The following is a 15,883-nucleotide window of genomic DNA, read 5'->3' as shown; positions in this document are numbered from 1 at the left end:
TCCCTTCAATTAGATAAGGAATTTACTTTTGCATAATAAAAATAACAACATCAATAATCGTACCAACATATACTGAGCACTTCTTATAATACCGGGATTATTCTAGATACATTACACAGAGTAACTCATTTGGTTCCCACGATGCCCTTGTAAGCTGGGTGCCATGATTGCTTATTGCCGTGATGTGGAAACGGAGGCTTAGAAAAGTAGAATGACATGGCCAGGTGACAATGACAGGTGAATTGGCTTAAGCCTCAAAAACCAATGGCTTCAAATTCAGACCACAAACTGCTCCATGTTTGACCTTGGACAAATGCATTAATGTAAAGGAATTTTATTTTTTCATCTCTAAATTGTAACTAATACTACTTTCTGTATTTGGGGCTTGTGTGAGGGCTAAACCTGCCTGGTACGTAATAAAGGCTCAATGAATGGTCTTCTATCATCGTTACTTCCTGGGGTCCTTTGTTGTCTTCATCCCAGCTCCCCTCAGCCTTCCTGTTCCCCTCACTTATCAACAGCATCACCATCAAGAAGTGTGTGCGTGTGTGAGTGTGTGTGTGTGCGCGCGCGTGACTCTTGGTCACCTGGGAAGAAGGGAGGTGTCAAGATGGAGCAGCTACTCAGAACTCTGTCTAGCACTAGCCATGGCATCCCTGGGGTAGCATCTGCCTGCCACTTCGTGTTTGTTGATTTATTTTGATTTGACACACCAGGGCAGATGGCTGGGAGGAGGGGTTGATAAAAGTCAATATTTGGTGACACGTGAATAATACACTTGTGGAATTAATCAGCCTTGCCAGTTTGGGCCTGTTGCCATGGCTAGGGAGGCGTGTGCCTGGTATAAATCAGAGAAAGATGCGGGGCCACTCCACTGCCCCGTGCTTTTCTCAACCCGAGGCTCCGTGAGGCGCCCTGTCCTCATCCTGTGGCCGCGACGCCATGGTGCGGATGGTGGGAGGGGGCCCTCTTCTCCTGGATGCTGGGACGGTCTTTCTATTTCTCCCAGGGACTGTGTAAATTTTAGGGCGTGGTTCAGATACTGGCAAACATGTCTGGGAACTAACAGAATTATCAGACATCTTGGTTTGCCATATAAGTACATTAAAAATACTACCATTATTTATAAAATGGCATTTTCGTGTTATGTGTGTTATTGGGGATGGAACCCAAGGGCATTATTCCAGCCCAAGTTGCACACCCAGTCCTATTTTATTCTTTTATTTTGAAACAGGGCCTCACAAGTTGCTGAGGCTGTCTACAAACCTGTGATCCTCTTGTCTCAGCCTCCCAAGTACTAAGATTACAGTTGTGTTCGCCTTGCACTCTAAATAGCATTTTAATACCAAAAAGTGTACGGAACATATTTTCAGACTGGAAGATAATTCTTTAAGTAAAAGAAATGTATGTATATATGTATGTATGCATGCATATGTATGTATGTGTGTATGTATGTATGTATGCATGCATGCATATGTATGTATTGGTACTGGGGATGAAGCATGGGGGCATTCTACCTCCAAGCTATACCCTCAGCCCTTTTTATATTTTATTTTGAAACAGGGTCTTGCTAAGTTGTTGAGGCTGGCCTCAAAACTGTAATAATTTTGTCTCAGCTTCCCAAGTACTGGGATTAAGGTGGGCACCACTGTGCTCAGCTGAAAAAATTTAATTTAGTGACAAAAACCTCCATCATCCTAGTTTTTTCTTGTTTCATTGATGACTAGCAAAAACTGCCTAACAGACTGTCTGTGTAGGTGGACTTTATATGTATGGAGGCAAGAGGACAGAACACTCAAAACAGTGCTTAATTTGGAATTCTCGTGAGTGAGATTACGGGAGACATGGGAGCAGAGCAATTAGAGACGCGGTGCCTTAGTGCTCCCAGCCATAAAATGAGTCCACGAGTTCTTGCCTGGCTTGTCTCCTGGGATGCTCCTGAGGATAACTGGACAACACAGGGGAAGACATGGTGATCTCGGATGGTACCCGGGGTCCTCGGGGGCAGCACTGTGCGTCTTTCTTTCTCTGGTGTCCCTAGTGTAGAATCCACTACAAGTCTACTGAATAAATACCACAGCAAGTCAGAGGAGTGTGACCCAGAAAATGTGCACCAGACAGGAAGGGAAGAGAGAGTACAGAGCCAAGTTCTCAGACACACCTGGCTCACTTTTCTGGGTTATCAGCTGTGCATTCTCTTTATTCAGAGACTAGATCAGCATTTCCTCTTCACTCAGGAGACCCCATCTTTTATCTCTGGGTACAGTTGTTTTTCCTTGGGAAAGTCCTTTTGAATGGTGGCCGTTGTTGACACCTGTGACGTGCTGGGTTGGAGGTGTTGGCTTTGGACCTGGACTACCTGGGTTCTGATGCTACCTTCTTCACATCCTAGCTTCACGCACTTTAGCAAGGTGCTTACCTTCTCTATGCCCACGTTCTTTATTTGTAGATGGGTTTAATTAACAGAATCCTACTCCTGAGAATATATGAGTAATAAGTGAATTACACCTGCCAGATCCCCAGTGTGACACACCGTGGGCACTCAGGAAATGCTTTTTCAGCCTCAAAGAATGGAGAGATGTGCTCGCTTCAGCAGCACATATACTAAAATTGGAACGATGCAGAGAAGATTAGCATGGCCCCTGTGCAAGGATGACACGCAAATTTGTGAAGCATTCCATATTTTTAAATAGGAAAAGAAAAACTCAAACTTTCACTATTTGCAGATATGATACTATACTTAGAAGACCCAGCAAACTCAACCAAAAGGCTTTTAGAACTAATCAACAAATTCAGCAAAGTGTCTGGGTACAAAATCAATCTTAAAAAATCAGAAGCTTTTCTGTATACCAACCATAAATCCACTGAAAAAGAAATTCAGAAAACACTTTCACTCAGGATATCCCACAAAAAAATAAAATAAAATACTTAACCAAGGAGGTAAAAGACTTCTACAAAGAAAATTATAAAACATTGAAAAAAGAAATCGAAGAAGACCTTAGAAGACTGAAAGATCTTTCATGTTCATGGATAGGCAGAATAAATATCATCAAAATGGCCATACTTCCAAAAGTGATGTACAGATTCAACACAATACCCATTAACATACCAAGGTCATTCCTCACAGACATAGAAAAATCAATCCTTAAATTCACTTAGAACAACAAAAAAAATGAGAATAGCCAAAGTAATTCTCAGCAACAAAATCTATGCAGGAGGAATCACAAATCACAATATCTGACTTTTTTTTGTGTGTGTATGTGCTATTGGGGATGGAACCCGGGAGTATTCTACCTCTGAGCTATACTCCCAGCCCTATTTTTTATTTTTATTTTTATTTTTATTTTTATTTTTATTTTTATTGTGGGTCTGAGGATGGAACCCATGGGCATTTGATCTCTGAGATACACCCCCTGCCCTATTTTTTATTCTTTATTTTGAAACAGGGTCTCACTGAGTTGCGAAGGGCCTCACTAAGTAGCTGATACTGTCCGCAAACCTCAATCCTCTGATCTCAGCCTTCTGAATGCTGGGATTATAAGTATATGCCATCACACCCAGCTTTATTCTTTATTTTGAAACAGGGTCTCACCGAGTTGCAAAGGGCCGCTACTAAGCAGTAGCTGAGGCTCTCTTTGAACCGCAATCTTCTGTCTCAGCCTCCCACATGCTAGGATTATAAGCATGTGAGACTAAACCCAGCTACAATACTTGACTTTAAACTATACTACAAAGCCATAGTAATAAAACAGCATGGACCTGGCACAATACAGATACATAGACCAATGGAGCAGAATAGAAGACTCAGAAACAAATCTGCATGCTTACAGCCAATTGATTTTTGACAAAGAGGTCATAAACATACACTGGAAAAAAGATAGACTGTTTAACAAATGGTGTTGGCATATGCAGAAAAATGGAAATAAATCCCACTTTCTCAACCTGCACAAGAGTCAATTCAAGATGGATCAATGACTTGGAAATTAGACCAGAGACCTAGAGGCTACTTGAAGAGGGCATAGGTCCAACACTGCAACACATAGGCACAGATAAACACTTTCTCAACAAGACCCCAAAGGCACAACAAACTAAAAGGCAAATCAATATGTGGGACTGCATTAAACTGAAGAGCTTCTGTACAGCAAAGGAAACTGTCAAGAACCTCAATAGAGAGCCAACAGAGTGGGAGAATATTTTTGCCTCCTACTCCTTCAATAGAGGACTAATATTTAGAATATACAGAGAACTCAAAAACTCAGCACAAAGAAAACAAATAATCGATAAAAAATGGGCAAATGAACTAAATAGACACTTCATGTAAAAAGAAAATCAAATGGATAATAAATGCTTGAAAAAATGCTCAACATCATTAGCAATCAGAGAGATGCAAATCAAGACTACCCTGAAATTTCACCTAACCCCAACTAGAATGGCAATCATTCAAAACACAAACAACAACAGATGCTGGAGAGGATGTGGAGAAGTGGGAACTCTAATACATTGTTGGTGGGATTGCAAATTAGGGCAACCACTTTGGAAAACAGTTTGGAGGATTCTCAGAAGAATGGGAATGAACTTACCATATGATCCAGCAATACCACTCCTGGGTATCTACCCAAAAGAAAGGAAACCAAACTACCAAACTAATGCATGCATATCTATGTTCATAGCTGCACAATTCACCATTGCCAAACTATGGAACCAGCCAAGATGTCCATCAACAGATGAATAGATTACAAATCTGTGGGATATGTACACAATGGAATCTTACTCAGCCATTAAAAAAACTCAATTACATCATTTATAAGAAAATGGATGGAACTGGAGGACATTATGATAAGTGAGATTAGTCAGTCACAAAAAATAAGAACTTGAATGCTCTCCCTAATATGCAGAAGCTAGCGAGAAAATGGGCCATAGGAGGAACTCTAGACATTATATATGAGCAAATAAGGCAAACTAACTGAGGGGATGGGAGAGGGGAAGAGGAAAAATCTCTAATGCACATAATGTACTTTAACAAACATATCAAGGTCAATCACTAAGCCAAATATGAGAAGGAGAGCGGGGAAGGGAATGAGGTGGGGATTGGGTAAGAGCTGATTGGGTGATGTGTGCATGTATGTCCCCACCATCTTGTATCCCATTAAGATGTATGACTACAATGCACCAATAAAAAATTTTTAAAAACCGGAGAGATACGATTATCAGGGTCTACCTAGATCTCCATAGATAGAAGAAAATATAAGAGGCAGCTTAGTCCCTAAGCTTCTGAGATATAATTAATTTGATGGACTATCTTAAGGTATTTAATGACAGGTAATGTCAATCACAAAAGACCATGATTACCATAGAAACCAATCAAAAAGAGGCCCCCAAACAAAGATAGACAGTGTCTGGACTTTATCTTGGCCAACAGTGGTATGGGGGAGGCATTACCACACATTTGTAAGGGCTCCCAATCTGCTGTCAAGTCAGACCCCATTGCAGAAGTGGCCACCCCGACAGTCTAGCAATCCCATCCTCACCTGCAGTCCTCCTGTTTTCCTGGCTGAGAAGCACACAGCTACAGTCCATAGCCATTTCTTCCTTCCCAATCCATCTTCAGGAAGGCAGTGGCCGTATACGTCAATCACCTTCTTTTGAGATCTATCCTAAGACCGAAGGTCAGACCATGGACCAAGGTCTAATCATCACAGGCATAGGTGTCATCCCGGAGAGCTGCTGGGGAGGCAGCTGGGGCCTCTGCAAGCCGGCTGGGAGAGCCCTTTCCTTTCTTGGAACTTGTGTAGGCAGAAGTCTTTCTCTGCCAGCCGGCATCTAGACAAAGACTCTGGGGTTTGGGAAGGCACCAGAGCCCCAGGTGTCTGTGTGCCCTGCTGGCAGGGCCACCGAGCACCCTGAGCAGGACAGGCCCATCTGGAGCCAGAGCCCCAGGTGGCTCTTTCTCCTGCCCAGAGCCGAGCTCTGCACTGAGCCTGGCGGATGCGGTGGGAGCCTCAAAGTGCTTGGTGAACCCGTTGGTTTAGGAAGTGAAACGAACCACATCACACCCTCATTTGTCCTGTGATCCTTTGACCAAGCCCACAGCTTCGACCCCAGTAGTGTCACCAGCCTCGACAGGAATAGACCCGGATTACCTTTGAATGGCTTAAAAAACACCATGAATCCTGCAGCGAAAAATTAGGTCCACGCAGTTGAGAAGTCATGGAACTTGCCCTGTCTTCCCCAGCCCGCCAGGCCTCCTGTGCTCCAAGCTGCCACTTGTACTGCCCACCCAACACCTGAAAGCGCCTTTCTTCCCCGTCTCTTCAAACAGGAATCTTCCAAAACTCAGCGTCAACAACAGAGCTGGGAAGAGCTCAGAGGCCCCACTTTGAGACCTCACTGAGGAGCCGCACTCTCCATGTGGAACAGGAAGTGCAGACGGACCATCCCCATTTATACAGGAGGAAACAGACAAGAGGGAGCGACTTTCTCAAGGTCATGGAGCCAGCACATCGAAGAGGCAGGAAACAACCCAGGTGTGTTTGTTTTGCTCTAGCAGCTTCGTTGATGTGCAAAACTCAATGGTGCTTGGCCTGTTTGAAGCTGGAGGCTCAGCGCCATTCCTGTCCAGTCGCCTCTCATTTTCTCAGACTCCCGCTCAGCCCTAGCCAGCCACCCGTCTTTTTCTCCGCTGACGGACTTAGCTAGACTGGACATTTCATGTAAATGGACCCAGGTTTCTAGGCTCTAAAATAATGCACTTGATTCTTGCCCAGGAATCTTGGCAGATTACCAACCTTTTCATATGTGATGGACCAGTTCTTATGTTACTTGGACAATACACAGAATGCTTAAATGAAGAATGCATACTTTTGGTGGGGGGAGAGAGTTACTGGGGATTGAGCCCAGGGGTATTCTACCTCCAAGCTATACCCCTCGCCCCTTTTTACTTTTTATTTCCAAACAGGGTCACACTAGGTTGTTAAAAGTCCCTTTACACATTGCTGAGGCTGGCCTCAAACCTGCCATCCTCCTGTCTTAGCCTCCCAAGTCCTAGGATTCCAGGCATGTGCCACCACACCTGGCTCAATGCACACATTCTTCATGTTCAAGACACGGAAAATGCAACTGCCATGGCAGAAAAGGAGCAGCGTGCAGTTGTGTGGGGACTTGAGTTTGAACAGCTCTGCTTCTGTTCTTCCAGGCCAGCACTCTGAGAGGAGCGACCTCCCTTGCTCTCTTAAGCTTTGCTTGTGTGTGTGTGTGTGTGTGTGTGTGTGTGTGTGTGTGTGTTACTGGGGATGGAACACAGGGGCATTTTACCTCCGGGCTACCCTCCCATTCCTATTTTTTAAAATATTTTATTTGAAAACAGAGTCTCACTAAGCTGCTGAGAGCCTCACTAAGTAGCTGAGGCTAGCTCAAACCTGCGAGATCCTCCTGTCTCAGCCTCCCAAGCTCTGGGATTACAAGCGTGCGCCACCACGCCCGGCTACTCTTAAGCCTTTCCATCGTTTTGTTTTTAACTGGGTCCCCCATGCTGCCTCGGCGATACCCAGGGCGTCTCCCTCCCCAGGTGGCAGGGACCTGAGTGTGTGTGGCCACCTCCCCACCTGGAGACCCTCCTGCGTCTCCTGGCTCTCTTGCTCTAGCCTGCAAAGTGCTGTTGGCAATGTGACTTGCTCTTGTGCTGCGTGGGGGAAGTTTAACACCATGTCTCATACTTGCCCTTATAGACGCCGTACGCCAGCCGCTCTGCTCCGGTTCAGGTTCTGCCCCCCAGGTGACTCATCACTGCTTCTGGGTTCATCCTTCCATATCTTCCATGTCTGTGCTGGGTGCACGGTTGGCTTACGCTGTGGGTGTCAGTGAAAGCAGCTCCCATTCCGCAAACGAGGCACATACGTCACCAGGGATGAGGATGGGCTTCCTGGAGCTGCTTCCCCAGGGCCCCCACCGCTCTGTTCATCTGTTCCTTCTTCCACTCATTCCTAGGTCTGACAGGAGCTGAGGTCCTGCTCCCCGGCCCCACGGGTCCCTGGGGCCCAGCCTCGCTCACTCCAGGACACTGATCCCCCTGCCTCCTTCTCACTTGGTGAACAGATACACACCTGGAGACCACACATGGGTCTGCTCAATTTTTTTTTTTTTTTTTTTTGTGGTACTGGGGTTCCTGGAAGCCCTTCTACCTCCGGGCTACACTCCCAGACCTATTTTTACATTTTTATTTGGAAACAGGGTCTCCTAAGCCAGCGCGCGCGGCTGGCTTCGAACCTGCGCGATCCTCCTGTCTCAGCCTCCCAAGCACGGGGATTACAAGCGTGCGCCACCACGCCCGGCTAGTCTGCTCAATTTTTAATGACCTCTGTGGAGTATAGATTTACTGAATGTTTTGGGGGAGGAATTTTTTTATTAAAACAAGATCAACTATGGGGAGTGATTTAAAAATCAGCATTTGGGAGGCTGAGACTGGAGGATCGCGGTTCACAGCCAGCCTCAGCTACTTAGTGAGGCCCTCTGCAACTTAGTGAGACCCTGTTTCAAAATAAAGAATAAAAAATGTAATTCAGAGGTTGAATGCTCCTAGGTTCCATTCCCCAGACCCGCAAAAAAAGAAAAAAATCAGCTGTTTGTTTGTTTTTGGTGGTACTGGGGTTCCTGGAAACCCTTCTACCTCCGGGCTACACTCCAAGACCTATTTTTATACTTTTTTTTTTTTAATTTAGAAACAGGGTCTCTCAATCCAGCGCAGCTGGCTTCGAACCTGCGAGATCCTCCTGTCTCCGCCTCCCACGTGCGGGGATTACAAGCGTGCGCCACCACGCCCGGCTATTTTTTATTTTGAAACAGGGTTTCACCAAGTTGCTGAGGCTGGCCTTGAGCCTGCAATCCTCCTGTCTCAGCCTTTCAAATACAAGGATTTGAGGTATGTGCCACCACACCCAGCTTTATTCACAAGATTTTTGACAAAGTATAAAGGCCTCTAGGTCCGGGGAGAAGAAGCAATCTTTTAACTCAGCTCTCTTATCCCTTTGTGTGGAAAATGTAGGCAACCCCACGATAAGCCTCTGAACAGGGTCCTTCTCATTGGGTCTCTTTGGTGGGTCTGGAACGTAAAATCTGTTTTGTTACACAATCAAAAGCTGGTGTGCTTTGTCCTGGGCTCTCTTTCCTGGGGGGGAGAGGAGTCGCTGGAGGCCCTGGGATGACCTGCTGGCAGTGGGACTGGAGCCTATTTATTGATCGGTAGGGCTCATGTTTGGTGTGTAAATATTTTGAAAATCTTGACTAATACTAGGAAGTCCTTGTTACATGACCTTACATGACCTAGGGACATTCTCACAGAGTGTTCCAGGTCCCTCTTAGACCATCAGTGTGCAAGTCCAGACAGGAAGGCTATGTGCATAACGTGAACCAAAATGTGTTAGCAAAATTATGTGGCGTACTGAGTGTATCAAGAGAATTCAGTAAATACGTTCAATAAAAGTGTGTGGAATACACACATGGCACGGAGATTTCATCGCTATGGTATCCCTTTATTTTATCTAATGCACCATAGATAAGGAACCAATACCAAGACACAAAAATAGGTCCATTTGAAGGGAAAGAGGTAATCTATCTTAAAAACTTTGTTTTCTTTTAGCAAAGGACTGAGACACTTTTGTGATTTTTCTTCTTGCTTCTCTAAAAGTATATATGCTTGTGTGTGTGTGCTACTTTGAGACAGATCATATTTGCTTAACTTCTTGGATTTGTGAAAGTCTTAAAGGCTATTTATTAATATTTCAAAGAACTGACCTCCCTGGGTCCCAGTGTGACTTGCCAGGACACAAAGGTTCCATCAGGTCTAATTTACTTAGTGACATGACTGGGATCTCATCTATCTAACAAGGTTTTCTCCCTCACTCTAGGTATAGTAAATCCACCATTTAATCTTACCTGTTAGTGGTTATAAATGCACAGTGTTTTTTCTCTCTTTAAGACCCACTCTGCAAGTGGACTAACGTGCACGAGCTAGCGCTCTCTACTCGGGGAGAGAAAAGGCTTGGCCTGTGGCAGGAACCCCTTCTCTCCTCACTAGGAAAGCCTGTGCATCTTTGGGTTCACATTTTATTCTTTCAGTATTTGAGACCGTTTCTTTTCATGAATGTTTCCACCTTTGCTTTCGGCTGCATTTTATCTCCCCAAGAGTTTATGAGATTTAAAACCCCAAATGGCTCCCTTCGCGTTAAGAGGTCACTGGAGCCATCGCTATTATCTAGATTTGAATCTCTCTCTCCTAAAAGGGTTCGTAAAAGAAGTTGGATCAAGACTGACTAATTTAATGACTTTGAGGCTTCATTTCTTCCTCTGAGCTATTAGCTTAATTCCTATCTGGGCCACTGATACTCTAGGTTTTAGTTGTAGAGTTTTGAATTTCCTTTTAAAGTATATGGGACCCAATATGAATCTTCAGTGAACTATTTACTTTGATCATAGAATAAATAGCAACCCTCCCTTTGTGATTATTTCTATATGGCTCTGCCAACTGGGCCTTAGGCTCAGAATAGAAACAATACAGTGTTAGAGATGGAAGGAAATTAAAGGGCACGTAGATTCTACCACCAAGAAAACCGAGAAGTCAGATGATTTGGCCGAAGTTACAGAGGTGACAACAGCTTCTAGTTCCTGAAATTGTTTGCTTAAAGCCACTTGAATTGAAGTTAGGAAAAGGGCAGGAGGAAAAGATATCTTGAAATATTAAGATAAATGACAGGAACTGAACTGAGACATTTCATAGAGAGTAGATGTCAGAATGGGTAACAAGAGGTTACCAGAGGAGCAAAACCAAAGCTGGAGCATGAAAAAGAAAACAGGCATGAAGAGGAGTGGAGGCTGGGACCCACGGGTTTGGGGACCTAGGAGCCCGTCCTCCATGCATGGGCTTCTCTCACAGGGCTGCCTCTTTTCAAAACAGAATAGCTTTATTTTAAAATAAATATGGCCGGGCGTGGTGGCGCACGCTTGTAATCCCCGCGCTTGGGAGGCAGAGACAGGAGGATCGCGCAGGTTCGAAGCCAGCCGCGCGCGTTGGCTTAGGAGACCCTGTTTCCAAATAAAAAATGTAAAAAATAGGTCTGGGAGTGTAGCCCGGAGGTAGAAGGGCTTCCAGGAACCCCAGTACCACTGAAATAAAATAAAATAAAATAATTATGTACACAATTAAGAAATAAAAGTAAGCTAAAAAGCTTGTAATGAAAACAGGAGTTCCCTGAACTATCCCACACCAGGGCTCAATCCTTGTCCTAGGGGAAGTATGCTGAACTTATATCTGTTCTTCCTGAAAGTGATACTTAGATGCTTAAATAATATGCATATATTGCAGTTTTTAAGTTTGTGTTATGACAAATGAAGAATTTATATTTCCACTTCACCTCCCTCATCCTTTTTCCAAAATCTTATCACATTTAAGGATATTAATAACTAATGTTTATATCATTATGACAATGCAAACATTATCCTCTGCTCAATCTATTAGAATATTATGATCTTTCGTCCTTTCTTGTATAGAGTTTTGTCTCTATTTCTTTAGTTACCAATTGCCTGGCTGCATCTTCCTTCCAGTTGACCCCACTGGGTCAACTTTTCCCTAGACACTCTTTCAAGAAGTTCCATTTTGGCCGGGCGTGGCGGCGCACGCTTTTAATCCCCACGCTTGGGAGGCGGAGACAGGAGGATCGCGCAGGTTTTGGAGCCAGCCGTGCTGGCTTAAGAGACCCTGTTTCCAAACAAATAAAAAATATAAAATAGGTCTGGGAGTGTAGCCTGGAGGTAGAAGGGCTTCCAGGAACCCCAGTACCACAAAAAAAAAAAAAAAAAAAAAGAGAAGAAGTTCCATTTCTTCCAGTACCACTGTGGGTTTGTGGCTTTCCGGACTTGGACTTGTCACACAGTTACTAACCTGGAATCCTCTGTAACAGCCTTTTTAGGTTGGATTTACATTTTCAGGAAGTCACATCTTCTTTTCTCTTGTTTACATCTTTGTCTTGCTGATGCATATCCTCCAGTCACTTTCTAAGAAAGGAAGACCAGTTTTTAGAGTCTAAATCTATTTCCAAAAGTCCTTATTCTGTTTTTATACTTGACTCACAAGTTGACTGGATGTAAAATTCTAAGTGGAAAAATTAATTTCCTCAAATATTTGAAGGCATTGTTCCATTATCTCCTGGCTTTTAGTGCTGCTGTCAAAAAGACTAACACCATTCTGATTCTCAGTCTGCTGATTTGCTTCCTTAAAACCCTTTGAATCATCTTATTCCTGGTATTACAACTTTTTGCAATCTAGAAGGCCTTTTTCGTTCAGAGGACTTTTTGATTATTGAGTGCATTAATGTTGTGATGAGACTGGCCCAGATTAAAAACCTGACGGTCTCACTTACTGGTTAAGATACTAGTTAAGTTAATAGGCTTAAAAAAAAATCATGAGGAGCCCCATGACATTTCTTTGAGAATTAAAACAAATAATATAGATATAGCATTTAGAATAGCATCTTCATATGGTAGCAACTCAGAATAAGTACTTGCTATACTGATCTAGTCCTCAGGGGTGCTCAGCTCTGTGGACTCAGCACAGCACTGTGCCTGCCCCAGTCCCGGGCCTCCCCCGGGTGCCCTGGCTGCCTTTTACAGGTGGCCCTCCAGGAGGACACTTGGGACTACCTCGTTCTCGAAGGCTGCAGAGGTTTCCATTTTTGTTGAATTCTGTCACCACCACCACACACACCTGCCATTCACCTGCTCTTGGCCCGGCTCCTAGTGAGGCCTGAGGCTCTGTGGGTCCGCTCAGCCCCAGCGGACCTGCTGGCTCCCAGAGGGTCTGCATCATGCACATGTACTGGGAGCCGCTGGCTCCTGGCTACCTGCTTGGCTGCAGCAGGATCTGGTTTCTTGGCGGCTCTGGAAGAGCCAGATGGAGCAGGCAAGAAGTGCAGGGGAGGGAGGAAAGAGACTGACAACTAGAAGGAAAGGGACCCACAGGCAATTGTCTGCACTTGTTACAAATTTATGCCTGGGTTGGGAGCAGCTTCTCCTCACTCAGCTTCTACTCACTCCCCCTCCTTCTCTGGTACCCTCTTCCCTGCTCCTCGACTGCATTCTCCAGCTAAAAGCTAGCGAGTCAACTTGTGCCTTCTGCTCCATTTGGTAGGGAACTCGGACCAGGACACGTTGAATCTGTGAGCCTGCGTTCCGGAGCTGGACTCTGGGTTTGCATCTTGCCTCTGATCCTCCCAGCCATGGGCATGCGGGGGGGGGGGGGGAGTTAAACTCAGTGTTTCAGCTTCCACATCTGTGAAATGGGTGTGTGATAACAGGTACTAACTAAGGAGTATCAGGTGAATTCAGTTAGTTAATGCTTACAAAACACATAGTGATCACCCAGAAAATGTTAGCTGTTATTGTTTATTTTTGTTTTATGAGGTGCTGGAGATGGAACTCAGGGGCATTGTACTTCTGAACTACACCCTCGGCCCTGTTTTTTATTCTTTTTTTTTTGAAACAGGGTCTTACTAAGTTGCAAAGGGCCACTAAGTAGCTGAAGCTGTCCTTGAACCACAATCCTCCTATCTCAGCCTCACAAGTACTGGGATTATAAGTATGCGCTACCATGCCCAGCTATTATTCAGTTTTAAGACTCTTTCAATATCAATTATTTTGTGTGGTACTGGGGGTAGAACCCAGAGGCTTTTCGACCTCCGGCCTATACTCCCAGACCTATTACATACTTTATTTGGAAATAGGGTCTCACTGTGTTGCTGAGAGCCTCACTAAGTAGCTGAGGCTGGCTTTGAACCTGTGCGATCCTCCTGTCTCAGCCTCCCAAGCGCTGGGATTACAGCATGCACCATAATTTCCTTTCTTCTGTTTTCTGAAGTGCCTATAGGTTTTCCTGAATTGATTCTATATGTTTTTTAAAGTATTTTTCTGTCATATTTCCCATATTTCCATGTTTTGTTCAATTTTATGAGAAACCCCCCTATTCTTTGTATTCTAAGCCCTCTATTAAATGTATATTATAGTATCATACTTAAAATGTCCAACATTATTTTGTCCTCCAGTTGTTTTAATTATATTCTGTTTTTATTGAGAAGAAAGAGTATGTACTCTCTCATCTATTTAAGGATATTAGTTAAGTTGTTTTAAAGGGTTTTCCCTCTGTATTTGGCATTGTGCCCTATTCATGCAGTTTTCTTTGGTCTATTTAGAGGGATGGCATTTAGGTGAGGATGGACGTTCCCTCCTACACCTGATGCTGTCTGCTTGCACTCAGACCTCTGCATAAGAGCGGGAAGCTCTGGGAGGTGGGCAGGGTGCTGACCCATGAGGCCCTTCCCTGGAGCCTTCCCTCTCGCTGGGGGAGCCTTCCCCTGACCAAGCCGGGTCGGGGTTGGGGCAGAGTGGGTACCTAGGCTCCCATGGCTCCATCTGCAAACTTTCACGTCCTCCTGATGTCTTCAGGCCCTCGACCTGCTCCTGTCCTCTTCTGCACCTGGAGTTCCTGAGGAGGAGATGGAAGGCAACTCTGGTCACCAGCAAAGGGGTGGGGGCTGCAGGTTCCTATCCTCTGATGGACAGACTCCACTCTGGTGTCCTCGTGGTGCCTGAAGCCTGGCCTCTGGCCTCTCTGCACAGGGCCAGTCCTACAGGGAGGAGCTGATGCTCCCCAGGAGCCCTCTGTACCCTTGCTCCCTCATCTCATCCTCCTGGGTTTGTACTGCCACCTCTCTGCCCCTTCCACTGCCTCCCACCCACTCGGATTCATCTGAGTGCGTCTGTAATCGAGGCGTTTTGCCTAGGATGCTCAGTTAAGTTTAAAAGGCCAGCCTTCCAGCACTTGAAAATGAGCAACGTCTGTCTCCAAAAGGCCAAATCCAATGATGCCCGGCGCCTGGCGTCCCCACCCTTCCCCACCGGCTCTCCTCCTCTGTGCCTTTCTCCCTCACTCTGGGCGTGGCTGCATTCTAGTCGGTTCCCGTGCCTTAGTGACAGCATCCCTCTTCCCCTCTCAGGGGTCTTTTCATTTCATCTTCAGGGTGTAGGATTGCAAGATCTAACGAGTTGTCATGGGCAACATGATAACTTCTGTGGTTCTTGGCTTCCGTGGCAAAAAGAATTTCAAAATGTGCCAGAGATAAAGGCAGAGGTTTTCAACTAAAGTAATTATACACGTTCAGGGGAATTGCGGGCCACCTCAAAAGAGCACGAGAGAGACCCGAGAAGAGAGACCATGAGCTGCCAAACTGCCCCAGAGCTGCCCCAAATGGCCCCCAAGCAGCTCAAATGGCTCATAAATGGCTCAAAGTGGCCAAGAGTGCTTCGGAGCTCCACTTATAGTAGAAGAACCCTCTAGAGACGGGTGGCCAGGTCTCATGGGATAGTGGGTTCCTTCTTTGAAGCTTCCTGGTTCATAAAAGATGGAATTCCTTTTGGATAAGAATTTCAGAGAGCAGAGACATGAAACTGGGTGCAGGCTCTTTAACAAAAAGGTGTGAACTTTTTGTGGATATTCCTGAAGGTGAGTGGAGCTTCGACAAAAGATGGAGCTCAAGTTTAATCACCTCAGGAATTTTCTAGGCCAGCCCATTTTGATTTAAAAGTATGGGCCTGGATTTTTTTTTTTTTTAAGAATAACCAAGCTCTGTTAAACTGAAGATTTCAGATTTTAAAACCATATTTTTTCTTTCCTTCCTAATACATTTTCTTTCCACCTACAATTTTATTTCTTCTATTCTACCTCATCAAAACGAAGATGCAGGATTTCCAGTTACATTTGAATTTCAGATAAACAACACATAATATTTTTAGGATCAGTATGTCTCCTGCAAGCCTTGCAACATACTTATATTAAAAATGCTTT

This window comes from Muscardinus avellanarius, assembly GCF_963383645.1.
Source record: "Muscardinus avellanarius genome assembly, chromosome: 3".
NCBI classification, from domain to species: Eukaryota; Metazoa; Chordata; class Mammalia; order Rodentia; family Gliridae; genus Muscardinus; species Muscardinus avellanarius.
Note: the sequence above shows the minus strand (reverse complement) of the source record.